This window comes from Entelurus aequoreus, linkage group LG05, assembly GCF_033978785.1.
Source record: "Entelurus aequoreus isolate RoL-2023_Sb linkage group LG05, RoL_Eaeq_v1.1, whole genome shotgun sequence".
Taxonomy (NCBI): Eukaryota; Metazoa; Chordata; class Actinopteri; order Syngnathiformes; family Syngnathidae; genus Entelurus; species Entelurus aequoreus.
The window spans coordinates 48,580,541-48,595,631 of NC_084735.1; positions in this window are offsets into that span (position 1 = coordinate 48,580,541).

Sequence of the window (15,091 nt, forward strand, 5' to 3'; positions counted from 1 at the left end):
CCAACCATGATTGTTTTCATTAGCTCCTGCTCATTCTCTCCTAAACAGAATACAGTTGTCATCTAAAAATAATAGTACACTTTGAGATCAGTTTCTAAAAGCCTTATAGTTTATTTGCTCTTATCTGCCGTCCAAAGGAGCAAAAAAATATAACAAAAAGTCAGGGAGTTAAACCTTGTTGTATTGGACCACAGTAATATTAAGAGTAAAAATACGACCTCATGGCAATATATTTTGATTTTAAATATTGGCACACACTCACAAAATCTTAAATATTTACATTATCAGTCATAGGAGCAATAATGTTGGTTATTTATTTCCCAAAACTCTTGGTCAGCACTATGCACCTGTCTCACTGTCTGATAGCAACGTAAAAGTCCCAGTTACTATTTTATGTGATACTGCGGCCTCAAGGTCTATTATTCTTAGTGATGTGTTGCCTCTTTCACATAAAACCTGAAAATGCAACGAGCTGCCGCAGGGCTTTGGAATTAATTTTGATAAATTACCCATCCCCTGTCTTCAGCTCGAGTCGGACTTGGTGTCTGGTCCTGTTTTGGTGGCTGTGTCCCGCTTTTCCTATTAAAAAGGTATTAACTTCCTTAGGGAATGATTTGCCTAAAGGAAAAATCTTAGGTGATCTTGAGGTTACTACGGTTACCGGTGTTTCCAGAAACCCTGATGAATTAGAGACAACATTTCACACTATATGTCCATTGTGTGCTTTTACGTGTCCTATGGCTAAAGCTAACCTTTCAGATCAGTGTGAGGGGGTCGGCAACGCTGTCCTAGTGGCTCCCTGGAGCTTTTTCAAAAATGTATTAAGATGGAAAAAGATGGGGGAAAATTATATTTTTTGTTTTAATATTGTTTCTGGAGGAGAGAAATCATGACACACACTTTTCTAAATCCCACTATTCATATTAAACATCCTTCACTGATGAGAGTATTTGGCGAGCGCTGTTTTGTCCTACTTATTTCGGTGGACCTTGAACTCACCGTAGTTAGTTTACATGTACAACTTTCTCCGATGCTGACAAAAAAAAGAGATGTTTCATGCCACTCTTTCTTTGTCTCATTTTGTCCACCAATGCTGTGCGTGAATGCACAAAGGTGAGCTTTGTTGATGTTATTGACTTGTTGGAGTGCTATTCAGAGTCTCCAAGACACAAAAACAGTCTCCAATATTACCGGGAAATGTCACTAGATTTGTTCAGTAGTAGCTGTTTACAAAAACAAATCGCTAAGATGATTGACAACACTGTTGGCGCCATCCTCGAGTAGTTTAATAGTTTTACTTTAAGATGGTAGTTTAAACTTGATGTGCGCCGATAATAAAAACGTTTGTCACTGCAAAACCAAAAAGTCCTGTTTTGAAGCGAAATGGGCCACCCCTCCTCGCAATCACAGACCGGGTAACAAAAGCACACGTCTTTGGGGTTAAGCCTGGGGTCAGCAATCCGCGGCTCTAGAGCCACATGCGGCTCTTTAGCAGTGCCCTGGTGGCTCCATGGAGCTTTTTCAAAAATGTATGTAAATGGAAAAAATGGGGTGAAAAATATGTTTTTTATTGTATTATGGTTTCTGTAGGAGGACAAAGACGACACAAACCTTCCTAATTGTTAGAAAGCCCACTGTTTAATAGGTTTGTGTTCATACTTCACTGATGAAAGTATTTGGCGAGCGCCGTTTTGTCCTACTAATTTCAGCGGCCCTTGAACTCACCGTTGTGTGGACTGTGACTCAACAGTTTGTTTACATGTATAACTTTCTCCGACGCTGCCACAGAAAGACGTGTTTTATGCTACTCCTTCTTTGTCTCATTTTGTCTACCAAACATTTTATACTGTGCGTGAATGCACAAAGGTGAGCTTTGTTGATGTTATTGACTTGTGTGGAGTGCTAATCAGGCGTATTTGGTCACTGCATGACTGCAAGCTAATCAATGCTAACATGCTATTTAGGCTAGCTGTATATTGCATCATCATTGTCACAAGTTGTTGGTGACGAACCCCAAGATGCAGAGAAGGCAGGATTGGTGCAGGAAAACATGATTTAATTTAACACTAAAACAAGAACAAACAAAAGGGTACAAACAAAAGGCGAGCACAAGGCGGAGAACAAACTTGGCTATGAACAAAAACTAGCACAAAGGCTAACTGTGGACAAGAAACAAAAACACTTACTGTGACACAAATGAACTATGACATGAGCAGAGTGAACAGAAGTAGACACAGCTACAACGACAAGTATTAATGACATTGACAATCAATACTCCAGCACTGACTGGAGGGAAAAGCAGGACTAAATAGTAGCTGGCTGATTGACACCAGGTGTGGCCAGGTGCCAATCAGCCACAGCTGAGGGGACACAGCACTCAGGGAGACAAGCAGGAAATAGAACCAAAATAAGAGCGCTTACAGGAAATAAAGACAGACAGAGGAAAAACTCAAAACATAACTAAACTGTCAGTGACAAACCTGACAATCACGCCTCGTTTGTAGGTATATTTAATTTCCTTTACTTATGTCCTCTGTGTAGTTAGTTTATGTTTCCATGTTTCATGACATATTATCTGTATGTAATATTGGCTGCATGTCTGATAGTTGTTTGTGTGCCATGTTGTTCCAGACCACCAGCTTGCAAAGATTGTAATAAATTCATTAGAAGAAGACAGCCTGCTGTTTCCTTTAACATGGACACACATTTATACCTTTGGCCATTCTAAGACAGTCGTTTCCAGGAGTTATCACACCCTCTTAGAAGTTTTACTAATGTTTTCCAATGTTGTAAAAATGTGTAGAGTAAGTATTATATTTCAACATTTCTGTCAACGAAGATTTGCGTCAGCCTGCGACACATAGTAGGCTAATATAGCTAATTAGCTACTTACATCATGTGTTGCCATCATTACAACACTTATATAAGTATTTTAATATTTTGCGGCTCCAGACAGATTACTTTTTTGTATTTGTGGTCCAATATGGCTCTTTCAATATTTTGGGTTGCCGACCCCTGGGTTAAGCCATAACCTGGAAGTGATTAATCTTCATACACATTTGCTAATGTAATAATTTATTTTTAGTAATCACATGCATTAACGAGTTAAAGTTGACGGACCAAATTTTTTGTATTTAGTGGTTCCAAGCATATGTTGGGATGTGCGATCACATTGTAAATCCGGTCGCACATGTAAAATATCTTGCAAATCTCGCTTGTCGGCTGCTTAGTCCAAAACCAAGAGCTGGTTTGATCAAAATTCGAAGGTTAGACACTTTAGTCCTGGGGATAAAATTGTTGTGTGTTTTCCAATCTCTGGTTCAAACCTTCAGGCATGATACTGCGGGCCCTCTGTAGTTAAGAAAAGGCTCAGTAACATGGATTACAATTTTGCTACTCCTAATCGTGCACATCGGAACAAACATGTAGCCAGTAAAAATAACATGTTGGCTAATGCGTTGTCCCTAATGCTTTTTTTCCACCATTCGCAATTTGGAGGCCTGGGTGTTATGTGTACCGCTTGTACGCCCTCACCTGTGTCTCTTTACTTAGTATTTCTCCTATTTGGACAGCAGAGCTCAGAGGTACAGCCGGAAGCTCTTTCTCTCTCTCTCGCTCACTCCTGCGAATCGCCAGCCAAGCTGGTAGCTGCGCACCCGCGTATGCTGCCAAGCCTCGCTTGATTATTGCGAATATAATTTGCATATGCAATCCTTTGTTAAATAAACTGTTCATTTAGAAGAAGTAAGTCCTTAGCGTCCGTCCTTTATGTTTCGCTTTCCCTTCATGACTAGACAATGACACGGGGACTGTAACAGTGAACAGTGACAACAATGTTTCAGTATTTTCCAATTCATGGCAGGCTTCAACCTTTGTTTTTTCAAAACATAAAATTGTCTCAAAGGGCTTCACAAACTCACGACCTCCCCTGATCCAAACATCCTCACACGTTTCCTTTCAGCGAAAGGTGACAATATGGGTCTTCTTCCAGACTTTGTAAGGGTGGTGACTTGTTCAGGTATTTGTTTACAAATAATTGTTTGAACTGATGATCTTGTAATCTGCAGTACAAAAATCTTCCCAAACTTATAAATAAATGATAAATGGGTTATACTTGTATAGCGCTTTTCTACCTTCAAGGTACTCAAAGCGCTTTGACAGTATTTCCACATTCACCCATTCACACATACATTCACACACTGATGGCAGGAGCTGCCATGCAAGGCGCTAACCAGCAGCCATCAGGAGCAAGGGTGAAGTGTCTTGCCCAAGGACACAACGGACGTGACTAGGATGGTAGAAGGTGGGGATTGAACCCCAGTAACCAGCAACCCTCCGATTGCTGGCCCGGCCACTCTACCAACTTCTAAATTATTCTTTCTTAAGCAATATCCACTACTTTAAAAAACTCTACTTGTCTATGTGTCTTGGCCTCTTGTCCAAACGCAAGGGTTGTAGCAGTGTGAAAATTGTATTAGGCCTTTTTTTCACCCCAGAAACTTTTTTCTGGAACATTCCTATTTACCCGGGAAAATAAAGTTCCCCCTCTGTTTCCACCAAAAACCACAGAGGTAGATTTAGTTCCTGGGGAACTATTTTTATTTTCCTGCCAGCAATATGAGACTTTTGGAAGGTTCCTAGAACCTTAGAAGGGGCGGGGTGTGTTCTTGACCGCTGATTGGTTGAACACAGTTGCGGGCGTTCCTAAAAAAAAATTCCGAACACACGACCGCCATTACAGAATGCAAGACGACTTGTGTATTTCTTATTGCAACAAACTTGACAAAGGAGAGAAAAAAGAACAAAAGAAACTTTCGACTTGCAGGAACTTTTGTGGAGTATCTTTGTGCTGAAGAATGCTGATCAGTGGAACTATCTTGCAGTGTTTTTATTCAGCCATAGTGTTTAAACTATATGCAGTTTAATGCTGTTTATTGTTTTTTTGTTTTTATTTACAAACTTCATTCCAATATGTGAAGCAAAAAGAAGTGGACAGACTCTTTTAAAAGTACTTACAGAGGAGTATCAAATAGTCAGCTGGACTCAATGTGGCAACCTCGGCTGCTTACTACTCTGACTTTGTTGGATACATGTGAATTACAGGATGCTGTACACAAGTGGAACAAAGGTAAATTACATCAAATATTAAGTATTTACTTTATTACATGTTGTAAAAGTAGTCAGTGACACACCAGTTGTGTTGTTATTCGTCTCAACCTGAGTGAACAGAATGGTAATGCTAAAAAGCTAACCCTAAAACGAATGAGTCTGTGATGTCGGCGTGAGATAAAGACTGACATTTATTATTTATGTATTGTGATTTACAGCTGAAATGGACCAAAAGTAATCGCCTGACCCTCATAAATTCATCATTTACTGAGGGGACGACTTTCTGACTGACATTTTGATGAATAATTCGGTACAATTTTTTTTATTTTTTAAATCATATCGTTTTGTATGTTTTTGCTTTCTATTTCATTTACTAACACTTTATATATACACAGAAATATTTGGTAAGATTTATTTTATAATAGTATCAATGTAGAAATATACTAAACCACTCCTCATACGACATCAGCCTGATTTGTATTAACTACCCTGAACTGTGAAATGTGGTGGAAACACAAACCACACACCTATACCTACAGTTCCAAGAACTAAAGGTTCCAGGTTCCTGAACTTTTGGTGGAAAAGGGCCTATTGTGACCAAAATTATCACAAATATCATTATTAATATTATCACTTATTGTTGAATGAAACCCTTTTGCCTTCACCAAGAACAGGGAACAAGCACAGCAGTAACCTCATGTGTTCAATTGGAGACACCTTGCTTTATAACAACTTCAGAGCCCCAGAGAGAGACCACAAACTTAGACCTCAGAGAGACCTCCTGGGCCAACAACAATCCCTAACAGTGTCCTTTGTGATGAAGGAGCCCAGCTGGAATATGGTTTAATCAACCAAACAATTATTTTTGGAACATGTTAAAAAACTGCACTAGAGACATTTTTCCACCGCAGAAGCCTTAACAGCAACTTTCCCTTTTACCCGGATAGATAAAGTTCCCCCTGTGTTTCCATAAAAAACTACCCGGGTAGATTTAGTTCTTAAGGAACTATTTTTAGTTCCTAGTCGCTAGGTGGGACTTTTGGAAAGTTCCCAAGAACCCTAGAGGGGCGGGCTGTGCTGTCGACCGCTGATTGTTTAAACACAGTTGGGGCATTCTTGAAACGTTGCATTCAAAGTTCCCCCCGCCACTACGGTATGAGAGGACAAATTGATTATTTTTTTGTATTTCTTGTGTATTTCTATTACAACATACTTGACAACTGAGAGAACGAATAACGGAAGGAACTTTCGACTTGCATGAACTTTTGTGGCGCATCTGTGTGCTGGAGAGCGCTAATTAGTGGAACTGTCTTGCAGTGTTTTTTTTCAGCCATGGTCTTTAAACTAGTACACAGTTTAATGCCATTTATTATTCTTTACAAACTGTGAATATGCAAAGCTCCGAGAACTGGACGGACTCTTTAATCGTATTTACAAAGGAATATGAAGTATTCAGCCAGATTTCGAATCAGCGAGGCGAGCTGCTCACTGGGACTCCGACCTCGTAGTTTGAAGGTAAATCACATCAACTATTTACTTTTTTACATGCTGAAAAAGTGGTGCCAAGCCAATTGTGTAGTTATTCGTCCCGACCCGAGTGAACCAAATGTTAATGTTGAAAAGCCATCGCAAAATGTGATGCGTTTATGTTGTCGCCACTGGATAAACACAGAAATGTGTTATTAATATATTGTTATTTACAGCTGAAATGGACCATAAGAAACCGCCTGACCCTCATGATTTCTTTATTTATTGAAGAGACGACTTTCTGACTGTTGACACCGGGGACAAAAATCTGAATTTTTATGTAAAATCCGGTTTAAAATCAGTTTTAAAAATAAGTAAATATTTTAAAAAGATATGATAAAATAAAAACAATCTGTTAAATAAGTTTTATAATATTCTCAAAGAAGACACTTTAATTACATGACATGACGCCAGCACATCCCAGCTAATTATGATATGGAGAACAGAAATACAGGGATATACAATCATGTGTGCTTACGGACTGTATCCCTTCAGACTGTATTGATCTATATTGATATATAATGTATATATTGTGTTTTTTATGTTGATTTAATAAAACAATTAAAAAAAATAAACTTTTTTTTTGTTTGTTTTAAATTTGTTGTGCGGCCCCGGTACCAATCGGCCCGGTGGTTGGGGACCACTGTTTTAGATGACTACATTTTATTTTAGATGACTACATTTTATTTTTACTTGAGTCACATTACTCTAAAGGAACGGTATTGTCACTTGAGTACAATTTTTGGCTACTTAATCCATCTCTGACCATACATCAGCCTGATTTGTACAAAGTACCCTTAACAGGTGTAGAAGAAAGGGCATCTCTATCCTCCTTCAAAATAGCAATAAAAGTACACCTCCAGGCAACTTTAACCCTAAACTAACACCCTCCCCGGATTGTTAATAATCAAATGTTTTTCTTATGCTTTCTGATATCTCTCTCTCTATGTCCACTACTTGCTGTACATATCCTACCAAGTTAGACCTACTCTGTTTCAATGTCCATTTCTCTGATGATGCAATTGTTGATGCTGATTGTTGATGACTGAAGTGTTGATACCAACCAAACCTAACCCCCCCCATATCCCACACCCCGGATTGTAAATAATGTAAATAATGTAAATAATTCAATGTATATACTCTGATGATTATCTTGTGTGATGACTGTATTATGATGTTAGTATATATTTGATAGTATATATCTGTATCATGAATCAATTTAAGTGGACCCCGACTTAAACAAGTTGAAAAACTTATCCTGGTGTTACCATTTAGTGGTCAATTGTACGGAATATGTACTTCACTGTGCAACCTACTAATAAAAGTTTCAATCAATCAATCAAAACTGTGAAATGTGGAGGAAACAACAAACCACACATGTCTACAGGAACCTATTATTCCAGGGAATAAAAGTGTAGGAACATAAAGTTCCTGAACTTTTGGTGGAAAAAGGTCTAAAATTGCACACATTTTTGCTCAAGGGATGTTTAGGACATTGTGAAAGGAGCCAAGACAGCTTCAGCTCCAGGGCCAAGTGGTGGACCAAACACCATCAACAAGCACTGCCTGCAACTCCATCAATACTTTTGGAAGATCTTGAGGGTAAAATCTGGTGCAAGGGAAAAGTTGCTGACCAGTGGAAGTGTGCGGAGGGTGTGTAGATCCCCAAGGAAGAGAACTCCATGAACATTGGTTAGTTTAGAACTATCTCACTGCTAAGTATCAGGGGCAAGATTTTCTTTATCATCTTGTCAGGACGACTAACAGAGTTCCTTTTAAAGAACAGCGACATCGACACATCTGTGCAGAAGGGAGGGATCCCTGGAGTGTCCTACTATTTCCCAACAACCAGGGTGAATAAGGCCAAGGGCAAAAAGTGACAATGTCTCATTCAGGAAGAATTGTGGATCGAGCTACCAGGATGATGGAAATTGCTGGAAGATTACTGACGTCATGTCAGGCTCACGTCCCGCCCAATGAATACTGGTGGTAGTCAAGCTAGCTCTGTTTTCAATGAGTACTAGACGCCATTTAGCCTTTCTCGAAGACAAAATACCCTACGCTTGTGTTGTTTTCGGCTGTAAGAACTGTTCAAATCGCGGAAAGGATAAACGTTTCTTCCGAGTTCCTTGAGAGGTTTTTAAAAAGGGTGGGAAAGTGCAAGATTTGTGCAAATGAAGACGAGAAAATCATACAGCTCACACTCTAGTACAAGGGAGCAGAGTCGAAGAATGCATGAGCTTGCAGTGATCACTTCGTTAAAGGTTTGTTTGATATACTTTTAACGATTATTATTTTCCGTTTATCTTGATATTATTTGTATTTCCTAAACACATTTTTGCTACGAGTGTTTCGAAAAGCACCAACTCGACGTATCTAAATAAAAATAAAAAAATGTGAGCAAAACCTAAAAGAGTTAAGCTTTTACCAAAGGCAGCAATCATAAATGAAGCTTTCAAAATATACACAATGTTGACATTTGTAGATAAATTGTTGTGTACAGGAGGAAGGAGAAGGCACAGACAGCAGCGGCGTGGTTTTAAGCTCTATTATATATATATATATATATATATATATATATATAAATCAATCAATCAATCAATCAATCAGCTTTATTGTCCATTCTTACATGTACAAGACACATAAGAACTGAAATTACATTTTCGGCACAATCCCGCTAAGAGCAGACATACGTTACAGGGAGACAAGACGGGACCGCCAACGGATCAGCCTCACTTAGGCGCTCCTCAAAAAGGTGGGAAAAAGGTGACATTGGGGGGAGGGTGGAAGTAAAAAAAAATATCAGTCTGAGGCTGGACCCTCAGGAATGGTCCAGACTGAGTCCGAGGAAAAAAACCTCACATAGCATGGCACACATAAACAAGGTACATTTAATCACAACAAACTCGCAACAAAGTCATCCAACAGGACCTTGGAGGCCAGCAGCTGCTGTTAAGCGCTGCTCAGCCCCCACAACCCCGGAGGAATAAAGCAGTGGTGAAGACGTTGATTTGGGGAGGGGTGTGTGCGTGCATGTATGCCCAATTAACTTGGGTGAGATGTTGGATTGTCTTTATGGGCCGAGGCCGGCCCCAAGAGTTCAAGAGTTCAAGAGTCCGACCCAGGTGCTTTTGAAGAAAAGGGAAAGGTCAAAAGCGTCCATCTTTGAGGAGTCCTCGGGGGAGTGTTTTCAAACAGCCTGTTCCTCAAGGCCATTCGAGGGAGTCAAATCGTAGATTAAGATGTTGTTTTTTTCTTCGAGCAGTCAAAACAATGACATTCCTGCTCTATATGCTGGCTCTGACAATTCCAATTTATTCTTTCTGTAACATCATCAAGATCAAATCTACCTTGCGATTCAAATCAGCAATCGCTCCAGTCTGTGATCCCACAGCACGACCCATTCCTTCCATTGCGTTGAACAGCCTGTTGGCCCCTTGAGTGGCTGCCATCGTCTTCCGAATTTGACGATACACCAGAGCAATGCCCAGCCCAATCAGCAAATGCCCTGCGATCACAGCTCCAAATAGGTAGATGTCTTCCACGTCCTCGATGGAAAGGACTGAGAGGCACATGATTCTCCAAGTATTCCAGGAATCTCTCACGTACCCCGCAGCAATGGTTCCATCAGGGCAGCCAGGCTCCCCCGAGCCTCTTTTCCTTGTCGAAAAGACTGTGTCAATTGCGTCGAGAGTCCAGTTGATCAAATTCATTTTGATGTTTAGATTTGAGGACAGCTCAAGAAAAGAGGCTTCAAAATAGTTCAAACAAGACAAAAACAAAGAGAGCAAGCAGGGAGGGAAGGAGGGAGCGGAGAGAGATGCGACCGCCCTCACCAGTGGCAAGACAGAAATATATATATATATATATATATATATATATATATATATATATATATATATATATATATATATATATATAAATACATATATATATATATATATATATATATATATATATATATATATATATAAATAAAAAAATAAAATAAATAAATATATATATATATATATATATATATATATATATATATATACATATATATATATATATATATATATATATATATATATATATATAAATAAATACAAATATATATATATATACTACCGTTCAAAAGTTTGGGGTCACATTGAAATGTCCTTATTTTTGAAGGAAAAGCACTGTACTTTTCAATGAAGATAACTTTAAACTAGTCTTAACTTTAAAGAAATACACTCTATACATTGCTAATGTGGTAAATGACTATTCTAGCTGCAAAATGTCTGGTTTTTGGTGCAATATCTACATAGGTGTATAGAGGCCCATTTCCAGAAACTATCACTCCAGTGTTCTAATGGTACAATGTGTTTGCTCATTGGCTCAGAAGGCTAATTGATGATTAGAAAACCCTTGTGCAATCATGTTCACACATCTGAAAACAGTTTAGCTTGTTACAGAAGCTACAAAACTCACCTTCCTTTGAGCAGATTGAGTTTCTGGAGCATCACATTTGTGGGGTCAATTAAACGCTCAAAATGGCCAGAAAAAGAGAACTTTCATCTGAAACTCGACAGTCTATTCTTGTTCTTAGAAATGATAGTGTATATATATATATATATATATATATATATATATATATATATATATATATATATATATATATATATATATATATATATATATATATATAAATACAAAACAATAATGATAATAAACAAGGGAATGGAGTGTGTGAACTAATCCAAAAGTGTGTGGTGGTGTGACTATGTGTGGTGATTAACTCTTGAGTGTTACTGGTAGTGTTGAGAGAGAGGCGGAGGATCAAGCGGGACAAGACAAGTTTGGAGGTCCGTGAGACAGGCAGGAAGTCGGGGGCTATAGTGGGGCGTAGAAGGTCCGTGTCCAAGCGAGAGGTTGAGATCCAAGAGGCAGTCAGGGGAGCAGAGGGAACAAGGGAAGACGAGACACACCGCTCGTGTCTCGTTAGGTAAGACTCTACGCGGGAACAGAGGTCTTGTTTTGGAGCAACAAGGAGGACACGCGACAATCAATAAGACGGGGGAGAAAACACAGAGAGAGCAGGATTGCATATAGAGGGGAATACGGCTTACTGTACAGGACAGGTAGCAAAGTTCTGGCGTCGGATAGCAGGTTGTGCAGGCTTATGAAGGCGATCCTCTGATTAGCGACAGGTGAGTTGAGTGCTGATGGAAAGCAGCTGCTTGCTTCTGTTGGAGTGACGCGTGCAGGAGATGAGCGGCCGTGAGCGTGTCCAGAGGTGCGCTCTGCGGGCCTCATTGAAGAATGCACAGCAGCATGCGCGTGACATAAATGTTGATAAAGACGGGGAAAAACAAGCTACTGCAATAGCAACAAATCAGCATCAGTAGACGCAAAGTTAAATCATGAAATGCAACATTACCAAACTATAATTGATGCATATCTATCCGGGAGAGTCTTGATACAAATGTGTGGACACCAACTTCGGCATCCTTCTCACCCTGCTCTGAATCATTCTTTCTGTGGCGTACAGTAAAATGCTTCAGGCTACATTTGAAACAGGAAATCCTCTTATGGAAGCGCATACTAATGTGTCTTTTACACAAACAGCGAAATCAAATGCCATTTTCCTGGGAGAAGTTCATCTTCTTCTTGTGTTCCATCCTTCCTAACTGTGCACACATAGAATGTATGTGTACTGCACCACAGAAAATGCATGTATTCATTTCAGATCTTATTTCCTCATGACAGCTAGCAAGTCTTTGTTCTCCATGTCAGGTGCATTGGGATTTGAGTTTGAGGTAAGTTATTGATGGGCACACTGTGGGTAAGCTGGCACATACACAAACACTGAAGATTGAGGGACTTTGTGTGAGGTTGTTATGCTTAATTTGTTTCCATCATTATTTATTATGGTACGTTATGGAATTGCTGGATTACATTCTTCTGCATTCAGGTTGAGTTGATGTTGAGATTTTCCTTTTTTTAAATATTTCATTCCATCTGATGCCTTCGATGACCTTCTTCCATTTGTAATGCATTGTAACTTATTGATCCAGTTGTAATTTTTCTTTCCTTTTGTGCAGTTGTTCCTCCTCCTCTTCCATGTGTAATTGTGCTTTTATTCTGCATAAATATTTCTCTTCTAGTGCATGTTCTTGTTCCAGAAACATTTGTCTTGTGGCTAAAACAGCCATTTCCGCAATCTCAAGCCTGCAGATGAAGTTGTGGAACTTCTGGTTTCAGAAGTTTTATGGGATCCAATATTAGAAATACTGTCACTTGGGTTTATGTCATCTTCCTTTCCATCACAGACATTTGATAAAGGTTTATGGGTTTCAATTTATTTAAAAAAATCATGACCTAATTAATTTCAGTTGGTTCTTGTGGTTCCTGTGTGTTTTTGTAGTGTTGTTCAGGTTCCTTTATCTATTGTCTTGTTTCAATTTGTAATCTTCCAATATATTTCATGCTTTAAAACCATTCCATTTGTTTATCCACTTTATCTTGTGGCAGTAGTGGCAACAATTTGTCATTAGCGTAGTTATCACATTCAAAAAGTGTATTTAACTTTTCCAGAATTGTTTTATTTGAGAAGCATTTTTCTTTTTTCTCATGAGCTAATTCATTTATGCCATGATTTATTTTATCTTATTAAAACTTTTTGCGCTCATTTTACAGGCCCGACGTTGTCACCTACTTTGCTTCGTCCAAGCTCATTTGTCGGCTGGATTTGCGAGTGATGCCTTTCCTTCAACACCTTTTTTGTTGACAAAACTTAGTGACTCCAAAGGGGCCTGTCATTTGAAAGTAAAAGCATGGGTTTGGTACTTGTGTGACACGCTTCCAGTTTGGCCAGTAAAGCACACTGAGTGCAATGTTGTGAATGGTTTAATCCAAAGGCAGATGTCACAGTCGTAAGCATTCAAATAAGCATCCAATACAGTGATCAATAGTGGCATCTAAAGTATTCTCCAAAGCCGTCAACAAAAAAGTATGGTTACCCAGCTCAACTTTTTCCTCTCACCCACAAACACACACTGTGACTTTATATACACATTTCTGGCTTTTACACTTCCATTGCATCAGATTTTTAGTCCAGGCTGTCTACAACGTCCTACCAAGTCCAGCGAACCCCCACGTCTGGGGGAAAACAGACACTCAATCCTAGCCACAGTGTCCAGGATGGGGATCCAGGGCTGTACAGTGCAAGCATTTTAGTCGCAAATAGGTCGTGCGAGTAAAAAAAAAAGTTGCACACGTGCGAATACAGATTATAACCCTGAAATTCGCAATTTTCTCCTAAAATAAATCTACCCAAATTTGACCAAACTAGATTGAAATATTCGCCCATTTGCATAGCATGTTTGAAATGAACTTAAACCATAACCAAATGGACAAGTGATTGACGCAGAAGTGTCACTGATCACTCTTTACTGTATGTGTCCCTCCCTCCTGCGCCATGCACAGAGAGGAGCGGTGCTGGAGCCCCGAGTCCATACTATCAGTCTTCCAACACTAAAGAAACAAGGTATTAGTTGGAGGTACTGGTTAGTAAAAGCCAAAGTTTTTTTTCACCACCCACAAACTGTACTGCGTGCTAGTAACTACAAGTGTCAGAGGGAACATTCAACAACAAATCAATGATTGAAGTGACAAATTTGCCATCCAAACAATACCCGTTTTTTTGACAAGAACATACATTCAATCTATTTATTAAGAAGACGGTAACACAAACCAGTGAAAGATTCATAAGAGCTGCCGTTAGAGCCGAGAAACTGCCGCTGCCTGCGAGCCAGCTAAACTAACTAAAACAGCTCAAGCTAAAATGCCTGTGAGACTCAAACTGAGCGTGGACTTGCTGACGTCACACATCACCAGGCAACAGGGACCGTCTTTTAAAGACACACACACACACAGATGCACACACTGCTCTCATATAGATACTTTATATGAAACTTATCTTAACTGCATTATGCCAGATATTTGATAGTTTTTTTTTAAAGTAACGCATTCATTACTTTCCCTACTAATTAATTACAATTAATGAAGAGTAATTCCGCTTGTAATTCAAATACTTTTTTGCTAAACTAACGAGTAACTATAATTTTTAAAAGTAATTCTCAGAACACAGCCTGTCACACAGCATCATGAAGCAGTTGGCGGGTTGGTGTTCCTAGATAACATCTTTGTGTGTATGTCTTATAATATTGTTCACCTATAAAAACACCATTGTTAAATGTCAATAATTTTCAAGTTGCGGCTGACGTTTAAACATGTCCTCTTAAACCAGGGCTCTTTATTTTTACATTTTGTTATTTTGTGTTTTTGTTAGCTAAAGAATTGAGCATAGCTAGATGTTTTTTAAAGAAGATTGGAGATTATATTTGACTACTCTTATATTGTTTTCAAGTATTTTTCTATTTTGTTATCTAAAAACAACTGTTAAATTTGGATCATAATGTGCAAAAAC